Source organism: Bactrocera oleae, chromosome 5, assembly GCF_042242935.1.
Source record: "Bactrocera oleae isolate idBacOlea1 chromosome 5, idBacOlea1, whole genome shotgun sequence".
In the NCBI taxonomy this organism is placed as follows: domain Eukaryota; kingdom Metazoa; phylum Arthropoda; class Insecta; order Diptera; family Tephritidae; genus Bactrocera; species Bactrocera oleae.
In genome coordinates, this window is record NC_091539.1 from 15,826,808 (window position 1) to 15,839,760 (window position 12,953).

Here is a 12,953-nt window from a genome sequence, read left to right on the forward strand (position 1 = left end):
GACCATTCGACGATTGTCTATACTGTACTACTCTTCCATTAGTATCTGTTCCATTTGGGTTTTGCTCGTAAAATGATGCTGTCTTAGTCTTCTTTCTAAATGATCCCATAGATGCTCTATGGGATTTAGATCTGGACTTTGAGCAGCCGTTTTAATTACTCCAGGGCAATTTTATAAAAGCCAAAGCTTTGTATTTAATGCGGAATGCGTCGGGTCGTTATCTTGGTAAAACTGGAAAGTCGCTCCGATTCCGAGATTTTCTGCACTAGTTCGCAAGTTTCTCTTCAAAATACCAATATATTACATGTGGTCCATGATTTGGCGAATTGGTTCTATTTTTCCAACTCCTGCTGCCGACATACACCCCCAATTCATAACGCCTCCACCTCCGTGTTTCACAGTTGCCACTGTATTTCGCTCTTCCAGCTCTGTATTGGGTTTCTTGTACACAATTACTTTGCCATCACATCCAAAAAGATTAAATTTGCTCTCATCTGCAAAGATCACATTACTCTAAAATTCAGCGGGCTTGTTTATGTACGTTTATGCAAAGCTTAATCTTTCCAATCAATTTTTTTTAGAGATATGTGGCTTTTTGCGCGCAACTCTTCCCCTGTAGTCATTAATTTTCAAATAATTTCGAATGGTTTGGTGTGCCACATCTATATTTAGGCTTTCTTTAACATTTTTGGAGAGAACCGTGGCATTTGTTTTTGGTTCTTTTTTGACCTGGCGAACCAACCAACGTTTGTCTGTTTTACAAAAGACCTTAGGTCGACCACACCTTGGATTATTTTCAACCGACTTCTTATCTTTCCATTTTTTAATAATATAATGAATAGTTGTACGTGGCCTATCAACTAATTCGGCTATTTTGCTTTCGGTTAATCCAATTTTAAAGTACTTTACGATACAATCTTTTATTTCTTCAGACACTTCTTTATTTTTACGGCCCATGTTTATTACTTCACTTATTTACTTTAAATATCGCTTTAAAATTGATTGCTGCAAAACAATGTCAAGCAAAATATTCAAACCGATCGTTATTTTTTACCGTTAATCATTGGAATTCGCTCTTTTGCGTAATTGTCGAATATTTTTTTTGCTTAAATTTTCGGGGTAATTTAGTTTTTGTGCTTTATTGGTTAGTTTTGTTTTTTTTATTATCATAAAAGCCATCAAGTTACAAACTAAATAAATTATTGCTTCAAAAAACACTGATTTTTAATCTTTTATTAGTTTATATTAAGGAATATTTCAAAAATAAATAGAAAAATGCATATGTCGAATACTTTCTTTGGCCAGTGTATAATATTTTATGTCGTTAATAGACATTCTTGCCAATTTTCCTTTCTGAACAGAACATCAGAAAAATTCTTCAGTTTTTGATTTTTATCATCGCCGTGAGGAAGCACCTTGTGGGCAACATGCAAAAGCGAGGGGATGGTAGAAAAGCTTTTCAGTAGTGTTTGTAAATTGTAAAATTGAAATATTGGCCGGTTTGTTCAATTTTATTATTCTATATGAAAAAAAATGTTTTTGACGAGACGCACAGAAAACAGAGCGAGACGAAGAGTTATGAACGAACGCACTTTGCTTTGTAGTAGACGCGCATTCCTTATTTATGCATTTATTGTCGTCGTAATATCAAATATGTCTCAAGCTTGTTCGAATCTTATAGGTCAATGATGGCGCGCTGCGTTTTTTTGTGTCGCTTCTGCGAATGTTCAATTTTTTACAAATGGCATATTGAGTGAGGGACATATGTATGTGCACATATGTATATACAAATATAAATATTTGGACATGCGCATGAAGGAAAGGCAATTTCGAGAATATTCACATATATAAACATTGATCATTCGAAACAAGTAAAGATGATAGCTCTGACATTCCTCGTTCAATAATATGCGTGGTGCTGTTTGTAGTTCGAGCACAGAATGTAAATGTTCTTCTAAGTTCTCTGGTTTCACATGAGGGAACATGGAAAAATATAAGTTCGTAAGAGAGAAATACACCAAGCAATGTGCGAAACGGGGAAAAGGTTATAAACAGATATAGTTAATGAACACAGAAGACGCAAATGTTAGCTGTTCTAAAATGTAAATTATTATGAGGAAACATCGAAAACGTGCGCAAGTTCGAAGATGAAATTTCACCACCCTATCAGGGAACTCAACGAACTACACCACTCTATAAGGGAACCAAGCAAAATTCTTGGCTTTGTACACTTTTTTGAAATAACCTTTGAATTTATCTATAAAACAAAACATGGACAATAATGGTAAACTATAAATTCCTCTGAGAGCTGACGAGTTATAAAAGCTGCACTTTTATACATTTCCTAAAGTAATATGAGATTAAGTAATGTATACTTAAAATACGTTAAAAATATTAATTTGCTGACATTTTTAGCCTTTAGTTTTTGTCCTATCAGATATTAGAAATCCAGCCTGGCTAAACATTATCTCCGACTCTGCAAAATTAAAATTAATGAACGTGATATTCGTTTATATGCACTGTTGGCAGACTAATGCCTCTGGGTATGAGTATGTATCATATATGTATGTATATATTGTGATATTCGATCACAACAAAATAATAATTCTCCAAAATCAGGACTACTAAATAATATGGAGGTTACTTTACAATGTTTATTTTCCTATAGTTCTTAATTCTTATTAAAAAACTACTTGAAAACCATGGAGTCAAAAATTCTAAATTGCGGCTCCATGTATAAATAACTAACGTTATGTGCAGCCGGCATTTCAGAACAATAAAAATTCTTACCTAATTGTAAATATTTCTGCAACATTTCCTCTAACGCATCCAACACCTAATTAAAGTGTAAAAAATAGTTAAATTTAATAATTTGTATATTATTTTCAAAATTGTCTTACTAATTTGAAACCATATAAGTATGCACAACAAGATTGAAAAGATGGATTTGATGCTACCATCCCTGTAAGTCACCTATCGATTAAATCACCGATTAATTACCCAAGAGCGCTATCTGAGATTGTGGGTGTGATCGTTCATCCCTTTCTTACGCATTGGGCTTATGAGTTGCACTGTGTGTATGTGTTAGTTTCCGCGCTAATTCCTTCCATTGTATTACTAGACTATATTATTATGTAGCTCTATTAAGTTAAGTTAGTTTCGCAATTTAATGAAAACTGTTGGTAAGTCTAGTTAAGTCAAACTAAACTATCGATAGTGAGACGAAAATAAAAATATCAATCCCATCGATTGTTTTGCAGCTCTAGTACATACATTATATATTTGCGTAAAAATATAAATACACATAAATTCATACTTATTTAAATGTTTTCAAAGTAAATTCGATTTAAAAAAAAACAGGGTGCATGAAGACCCTCCATCATGATGGCAAATTGGAAACATGAAACGATTGAAATCAATGTTATGTTAGCACAATATTTTTGGCAAACACAAATTTTAATTTTTTTCGACAAACAAATTTTTTCGATTTCATTCTCATTTTAAGTGGGCGCTATATTCATATTAATAATATTTAAAAGTGGATTATGATAGCTAAAATAATATTTGAAATATTTAAGTTTTATTTTATTAATTTTTCTGTCAAAAACTGCATCAGTAGTGGTCCCTCCTTTTGTCCTTGGATTCTATTTGAGAAAAATTATTGTTATTATTGTGGAGAATGAAAATATGTTTTCTGCGATTATGTAAATTTAAACACGTAATAAACAATTCCCGAATCAACAGTAACGTACCTTCACATAATCTCGACTCCACTGCGTCTCATTTAGCCTCCTTTTCACTCATTTTAATTACTACTATTCAAATCACAAAATCACCACACACTATCATTACACTCCGAAATATTTCGTATGAAATATCAAACTAAGTATTAAAATTAACATACTGATTCTAAAACTGAATTTATTACAAAACTACACACAATTACACTAATGGCACAAACAGTCACTGACGCAAAACCGTGGACCGAATCAGCTGATACGACCTATTTTATGAGAGCGCAATATAAATGAACAGTCAGCATTGCTTCTACCTTCCACTTCAACAGACCGTATGGTAGGATATCCGCAAAAATTGGAATTTTTTCCGTAGAAACGAGTGAGCTGAGACTGAGAGAGCAATCTCTTGCAACTTGAATTTATTTGAAATATTCTTAAAATAACTCAGTCGAATACACTTATTTATAAATTTAAACTATTTTTAATAGTTGGATTTTAGTTTTGAGATTTTACATTATGAAAAATTATAACTAAAAAACTAAATGTGTGAGAAATCGTGTTTACAAATAGAACAATAACAACATTGGTAAAATGAAAACAAAAGAGAACAACTGATTTCTGCGTTGCAACTACGGGCATAACTTTTGACAAATTTGGTTTGATACGGGCGGTGAGTACGGAAAGGAGGAATGTCGGTGACAGTTTGTGCTATAAGCCATCAACACTTGCTGTGTAGCTCTTGCTCCTTCCATTACCAGGGGCGTTAAACGCTCAACGCAACCTTGCCTTTGTTCACCTTAACCACTGCTTGTTAAACGTTTAACGCAACCTTAACATATTTTCCAGAAGTATTTTAATTATATCAGTAAGTAAAATATGCTATTTAAGTAACTGAATTGAAATCTGCTAGGATTCTAATTAATAAAATTAATCAATTTCAGGAGTTTCATAATTCGAATGTAAATGCTCGTATTCGGATTGAACTTAACTCCTTCACGATATTTAAGCGTGGGAACGCTGACGCTTTAGCTATAGTTTTATTACTATCCTTTGTTCAACAAGCATATTGCTTACACAACGTACATATGGTACATAAGTTAGAAAAATAGCCTACTAAATGTTTATTTTATTATGAATTCTTGGGTTTTTGCCTGTAATCCTCCTTTTTAATTCATAAGGTTTTTCATAATTATAAATTCTGTCATATCATTGAAATTGAAAACACAAATCTAAATAGATATGCGCATCGATTTTTCATTTAAAAAAAAAATCTAAAATTCTCAATTAATATCAAATCTTCAAATTAATGCATTTTAATAGTCTCATTAATATTGTAATTAGCAAAGCAAAGTTTTTACTTTTAATTTTATTCATTTTGCGAATATATTTAACAATTTATTCACTAAGACGAAAATTCAAACGACACAACTGCATTTGGCTTAAATTTCAAATGTCAAAATTTCATTTTCCATTTTGCACAGCAATGGTTACACCATAGTAACTTTTTTCACCCCAACTCAACACAGATAAAAATGTTACCGTTCAGCACACAGCCTTACTAGAAATGTTTTGTTGTTTTAATTTTATGCAACCCTGTCTTTATTATTTTTTAATTGTACGTGTAGTTTTTCCAATATTAAATATATATATACAGTCAAACCTGGTTAAGAGAGAGTTCAAGGGATCATGATTTTTTTCTCGCTTATAGAGGTTTCTCACTAAAACGACAACACGTTGATTTTTCGTATTTCGTATTATAAGTTGTTGTAAGAGTTGTACTGTTCGTGTTAAATAATATTTATGAACTGCAGTGAGCATGATAATTAAGTTAATACAGTTAAATATTATATCTTTGAATTAAAAGAAAACAACATAGTTCCTGATTCGTGAAAAAAAGAATGAGACATAAATAGGAAAATTGTAGCTTATAGAGGTAAATACAAAAGAGGTTCTCAGTTATAGAGGTCAGAGTGGGAAAAACGACTGTCACTTATGGAGGTTTTGGTTTCTCACTCATAGAGGTTTTTGAGTGGTCAAAATTCGGGACCTGAGAATTATTCTCACTTATAGAGACTCGCTTACCCAGTTCTCTCTTACTCAGGTTTGACTGTTTATATGTATGCATGTAAATAGGAGTTTTATATCGTGAATAATTTAATAGTTCTTCATATTCATATTCTGCCTCTGGTTGTGTAGTTTTTTTATTTTAAAGCCCTACTGTAATCCTTTGTACATATATTTTATGAACAATTATTATAGTAAATAAGTCAAGTTTTTTTTTACACATCTGGTTTTAAAATAAATGTTCACAATAGTTAGCTTGGATGTGGTAACATTTCATTTATGAAATTAAAGGTCTCCAAACTTAAAAAGAAAATATTAGTTGTCCCTTTCATCAGCAGAATACAATTAGAAAAAGCGGTAAATTAAGTACATAACTGTCTTGCATTAGTTTCATTGACTAAAAAATTACAAACAGTTCCCTAAAAGAGTATTTATTATCTCGGAATGCATAAATTGACAACTGTTGTGGAAATAATCACTTTATTTGTTCGTATTATATGATCATCAGTATTTATTACATAGGCAACATTGATAGCCCGAAAATCTACCGAATACGAAATGCATCGACATCAACGAGTGGGCGGTTGAAGTGCTGTCCTGCTTATGCACATTGTTATTTCTCTCCTGGCGGGTCGTTGAGCCGATGAACGCGTTTTGACAGCACTGCTCTAGTATAGAAAAGTTTCGTATTTCGTGTTGGTCGTCAACAAATTTTCACAATGTAAAGACATTAATATCTCCTATAATTTACATTGGAAATCGGCAAATGTGATTGAAAAATATCGTTGAAATGATTATTGTCTAAAGACAATAGAAGTAAACGTAGTTGGCGTTGATTAATAAACAAATATAAGATTTGTAAATGCAGTTAACTAAATTCATGTCAGCAGCAAGTTTTCATTTGATTGTTTTTGTGAAATGAATGAATCTCCAAAGAAAAGAAGTGCTCGAGTTGAATCTGTAGTACGTTCTATTGTGTTTGATAAGTGCAAATAAGCCTTGTGTTGACAAGCACATTTGGAGATTATGCAGTTTACTAATTTTATTGAGATCAAAAAATTTATTAAAGTGAAGTAATTGAAAAGTGAGTTGTGTACATACATAGTGAAAAATTAAGTAAACGAAATTTCTTTGTATGCTCATATAATAAGACTAGTGCAGTATTGAAGTTTATTGTGAATGAGAACTATGAAAGCGATGCGTTCTAATATTGAGTAAACCCCACTACAGTTGTTTAAAATAGAGATGTTTCGTCAGCGGTAGAATTTAAATATTTAATTGCTTGTGGTAAGTTCAAATATTGACAATTGACAGTATTGCAACTTTTGATATAAATGGCGTTTTAAAAGGCGAAAATAGAATTCTATAATTTATATAATTTAATACACAAATTATTTTATGAATTCCTTCGAAATATATTTGATTTGTTCACTAAGATTAATATGCATATCATTTGAAGAAGTCACTGGATCTCTTTAACTTTATGTGTATCTATTACATGACATCAACTTATATAGAATGTGGATATATTGAAGTTACAGTGTTCACTTCCATCAATTAATAAAAATAATTGTTGTTTTATAAGGAGCAACTGTCAAAGATGATGAAGGTGGTAGTAAATTAAGTACATTCATTAAAATATATATATATATATATATATATATAAATATATTACTACCATCCAATATATGAATGCTGGGAGATATCTTTCAGTCAATGCAAGGTTTTTTTTTGTAACAGCTTTAAAATGTTAGCAACATTGCAAAAAGTGCATTGTAGATCTATTATATTGTAATTTGTATACTGTAATGAAATAAATATCTGAATTCAATGTTAGCTGTGACTACTTATACAAATGCATCACTGTCCTTTTTGACCTGTCGATTTGATTGCCCATTCACAATTTCTACAGTTTTGTGTTAGGTTTTTTCTCTTTCTTGTACAAGGTAAAAAATAGTAGAGTTTGAAAGAGATAGAATAGGATTTTTACTTTGCTTTTCGCCATTTCCTTTCAGTATTAGGAATTATTTTTCGTCTCGAGTTGAAGGAACGTTTTGTCTTACATTAATAAAAAAATTAGTTTTACATTGAAATATAGATAAAAAAATAGCAAAATTGAGTGGCTTAGAGAAAGTGCAATAGCCTTTGATGTAAAATAAAGGTGAGGCTTTGTTTTCTTAGTTTTATTTCTCATCATTGAACAGAAGAAAAAAATTTTCATGCGTGATTGTTCTTCCTTTGGGTTAATGTTTTTCCTGTTTTTTGTCATGCCATCCAGTGTAGGTAATGCAGTTACTCAGTCAACCATCTGTCTTCCCCGGCCCATTTAGTGTATATAGTGTTTGAACACGTTTCGTTCGTGTAGACCAGTTGTTGCTTTCTCGGTACCTAACAGCAAAAATATATCTACAAGTATTGTAAGCTTGCAAATCATGGCGAACCAGTGGTAAAAACAAGAATTGAAAAACAGTTTTGTTTTGATCGTTCTTTACTTCAACATTCATTTACAACTTGTATTTGATGTCGACAAAGCAGTGTGTTTTATATAGGGTGTCAAATAATAATTAAAGTAAATAAGTTAACGTTTTTAATAAAAAAAAAATAGTGAGAAAAAACTTTCCAAAAGTTAAAAATTTTAACTATTTAAAGTACGTATTTTTCGATTGAAAATATATTATACGGGTCGGCTTTAGTTTAGCATCCTTTGATTTCAGGGTTAAGAGGAGTATTGTTGGATAGAGGAGATTCTCCAGATCACGAATATAATTTCACAAATTTTATGTTACAATTTCTCGATTTACGGTTAACTTTTCTTTTATATTATGCAATCATTATACACTAACACTTTACTTTAATCTTTCTACATATTTATTTTATATTAAATATTTAAGTATTTGCTAAATAAGCATTTAATTTTTACACAATTTTCGTTATATGTACAATAACAAATGGGTTCCATGTTGACAGCTTACAAGTGTTGACATATCATATATATATATACATATTTATATTATGAAAGCGAATTAAAATGATCAATAAAAGAGAATTATACCCCAAATTCATGAACTATAATTTTGTTCATTCCCTTCTATTGATAAATTATGATATTGGATTGGCCAGGGTTAGTTTCTTGAAGCGCGGCCGAAGGCCGCCAGTGCGGAAAGAAGTTTGACGCGATTGAATTATGAACACCCCGGTGTTGGCCCGACCAGGGTTATTTTTTTGAAATCGGCCGAAGGTCGCCAGTGCAGAAAGGAGTTTGACGCGATTGATTTATTAACACCCCGATGTTTGACCGGCCAAGGTTATTTTTTTGAAGCGCAGCCGAAGGCCGCCAATGTAGAAAGAAGCTTGCCGCGATTGAATTATGAACACCCCGGTGTTGGACCGACCAGGGTTATTGTTTTGAAGCGCGGCCGAAGGCCGCCAGTGCAGAAAGGAATTTGACGCGATTAAATTATGAAGACCCCGGTGTTGGACCGACCAGGGTTATGTTTTTGAAGCGCGGCCGAAGGCCGCCAGTGCAAATAAGACATGTAAACAAAAAAAGAGTAATGTTAAAGAGGGTATATCACTCTTTTTAAACCTCAATTTTTATTAAGGATAATTATAATAACTGACGATTTTGAAAATTTTATTTATGAATACATATGGCGTAAAAATATAGCAAATCAGCATCATGATCCATTAGTGAAATTATCACATGCAATAAAACACATGTTTAAGCCATAAAACCTTTTTCTTTAATTAAAATGGAAAATTTAGTTCATAATATTTTGTAGAAGGTAATTGGGTTTTTTTTAATTTATTTTGATTGCTTTCATTCGTTTGGATATGGCAACACTTATTATCTGACAACATGGAACCCATTTGTTATTGTTCATATAACGAAAATTGTGTAAAAATAAAATGCTTATTTAAAGCAAATATTTAAATATTTAATAATATAAAATAAATATGTAGAAACATTGTAGGGAAGTATTGGTGTATAATAAGTGCATAATATAAAAGATAAGTTAACCATAAATCGAGAAACTGTAAAATAAAATTTGTGAAATTTTCAACTTAAAATGCAAATATCTCGAAAACTATAAGTTTCCGGCGGCAATAATTATATATATCGTGATCTGGAGAAGTCCTCTATCCAACCATACCCCTCTTAACCCTGAAATCGTGGGATGCTAAACTAAAGTTTTCCCTATTATCGCCTTATATTTTTCATTTTTATATCCACTAACACTTCACTTATTTTGTTTGTACATTATATAGCGCAAGAATAGCTTTAATTTAATATTTAAATCATTGTTCAATTCTATTAAGTCTGACAATAACAAAAGGGTTGCAAAATGTCAAATAACCAGTTTTACCTTATCGGCATCTTTTGTAAATGAACTGAAAGAAATGAAAACAGATAGTACCCAAAAAATGAAATATAATAGAGAGAGCATTGATGTTAAGGATTATGTTATACCCTTTATGACAATGTTACTTTTTCTTGTAGAACTCCTTTTTGTGTTGGCCGGCTACGGCCGCGCTTCAAAAAAATATCCCTGGTCGATCCAATATCGGGGTGCACCAAGGTTTTTTTGCGCAGGACTTCTTTAAGCGTTGGAAACCTTCGGCCGCGCTTCTAAAAAATAATTCTGGTCAATCCAACATCGGGGTTTATTAAGTGAAGGAAACTAAAAGATTTATTAGTGTCCATCAACGATTATGATTTCTGTATTTGGGTATAATCTCTTTTTATTTTATTTTTCTTCGTTTGCGAAATATATTAGTATGGCAACATTGGATATTTGACATTTACAACCCTTTTGTTATTGTTAAACTTAATAGAATTGAAGAATAATTTAAGTATTGAAATAAAGCTATTTTTGCTCATGTAATATAAAATAAATGTGTAAAAACGAATTAGTGAAGTGTTAGTGGACGTAAAATTGAAAAATATAAGTGTATAATTCATTTTAATTCGAAAAAATACATACTATAAATAGTTAAAATTTTCAACTTTAAACGAAAATATCTCGAAAACTATAAGTTTCCCGAGGCTATATCTATATATATCTTGATCTGGAGACCTCCATGTTTAGTTGCGGTAACGGATGTACAGCTGTGTTCAAAATAGTATCAGCGCCCTATAGAAAAATGTCAGCAGAAGGAGTTGGCAGAGGGAAGGTAATCTCATCCCAGCAGATGAAGGCGCTAAGTGAGGAACAGCCACTAGCCCTTCTCCCAAAGGACAGCATTACCAAAGTAGTAAGCTTCACTAAGAAGTTTAAAGTTACCCTTGGCAGCAAGGCGAAATGGAATGATTCATCGCTGAACATGCTGCTAAGGGAAAGCACTATCAAGTGGTACACCGACGATTCGAAATCGTCGGAGGGGATTGGTGCAGGGGTCGCTGGGACAAGCACCAAACTCTCCATTCCCATAGGAATTTCCAGGCGGAAGTCTGTGCTATAAGTCGGTGTGTAGAGATAAACCTCCAACGCAACTATCGCCATACTCAGCGATAGTCAGGCGGCACTAAAAGCGATCTCTGCCTATGAGGTCAGATCGCTTTTGGTGCATGAGTGCATAGGACGACTAAACAGCCTATCAAACAACAACCGAATGCCCCTTATTTGGGTGTCAGGTCACATGGGTATAGCTGGGAATGAATTGGCTGACGAGTTGGTGCGCTCTGCAGCCTCCACAAAAATGGTAAGACCAGAACCATGCGTAGCCGTTGGTCCACATACCATTAAAGAGCTGCTCCGTATGGAAGAAAGAGCAGGCATGGAGAGACATTGGCAACAACTCCAAGGCATGCGCCATGCCAGGTTGCTAATGGGGGGTTACGACCTCAGACGGTTTAAAGTCGTAATCAATCTCCCGAGAAACAAATTCCGGCTGCTGTCGCGTTCTATCTACACCGGCCATTGCAGGCTCAATAAGCACCTATTCAACATGGGCATAGCCTCTTCTGCAAACTGCCGGTTCTGTGACATTTAGCCGGAAACCCCAGAACACCTGCTAGTGGACTGCACAGCAGCCTGCAGTCGCAGAATTAAGGCCATGGGATCCATGTTTCCAAACAGGGATCGCATCGCTTCACTAGCACCCAGCAGAATATTGTAGTTTATCAACATGCTGGGGCTAGATGAGTCTAATCTAATCTATCTATCTATCTAGAAAAATATTTGATATTAGTTTGGTACCACTGGTTTTTTTTATACTCTCGCAACCTGTTGCTACAGAGTATAATAGTTTTGTTCACCTAACGGTTGTTTGTATCACCTAAAACTAATCGAGTTAGATATAGGGTTATATATATATAAATGATCAGGATGAAGAGACGAGTTGAAATCCGGGTGACTGTCTGTCCGTCCGTCCGTCTGTCCGTCCGTCTGTCCGTCCGTCCGTGCAAGCTCTAACTTGAGTAAAAATTGAGATATCTTTATGAAACTTGGTAGACATGTTTCATGGTACCGTGAGACGGTTGGTATTGCAGATGGGCGTAATCGGACCACTGCCACGCCCACAAAACGCCATTAATCAAAAACAAATAACTTGCCATAACTAAGCTCCGCAATAAGATACAAGACTGTTATTTGGTACACAGGATCACATTAGGGAGGGGCATCTGCAGTTAAAATTTTTTTTAAAAAAGTGGGCGTGGTCCCGCCTCTAATAGGTTTAATGTGCATATCTCCTAAACCGCTAATGCTATAATAACAAAATTCACTGGAAGCAAATATTTTTAGCACTTCTATTGACGGTGTGAAAATAGTTGAAATCGGGTGGCAACTCCGCCCACTCCCCATATAACGGTACTGTTAAAAACTACTAAAAGCGCGATAAATCAAGCACTAAACACGCCAGAGTCATTAAATTTTATCTCTGGGATGGTATGAGATGACTTTATAGGAACCGCGTTCAAAATTAGACAGTGGGCGTGGCACAGCCCACTTTTAGGTGAAAACCCATATCTTGAGATCTGCTTAACCGATTTCAACCAAATTCGGTGCATAACGTTCTTTTCATGTTTCTATGTCACAGTGCAAAAATGGGCGAAATCGGACTACAACCACGCCTACTTTCCATATAACACCATTTTAAATTCCATCTGATTATTTCACTTTCCACTATGCAAATCAGGCAACAATGACT

The 12,953-nt window shown here is 33.6% G+C and overlaps 2 protein-coding genes across 3 annotated transcripts in view; both read left to right on the top strand.

Annotated features, from left to right (window-relative positions):
* The first annotated feature begins 6,247 nt into the window (after positions 1-6,247).
* Positions 6,248-12,953, top strand: part of Pfrx (6-phosphofructo-2-kinase/fructose-2,6-biphosphatase) — a 41,082-nt gene continuing 34,376 nt past the window's right edge. The window contains exon 1 of one of the 2 annotated variants that reach the window (XM_070110602.1): positions 6,248-7,088. The gene's annotated coding sequence lies outside the window, so the exon portion shown is untranslated. The remainder of the gene's footprint in view (positions 7,089-12,953) is intronic. The other variant, XM_070110603.1, reaches the window with a different exon arrangement.
* Positions 7,805-12,953, top strand: part of LOC106621527 (titin homolog) — a 73,201-nt gene continuing 68,052 nt past the window's right edge. Inside the window, exon 1 of the mRNA XM_070110601.1 lies at positions 7,805-7,962. The gene's annotated coding sequence lies outside the window, so the exon portion shown is untranslated. The remainder of the gene's footprint in view (positions 7,963-12,953) is intronic.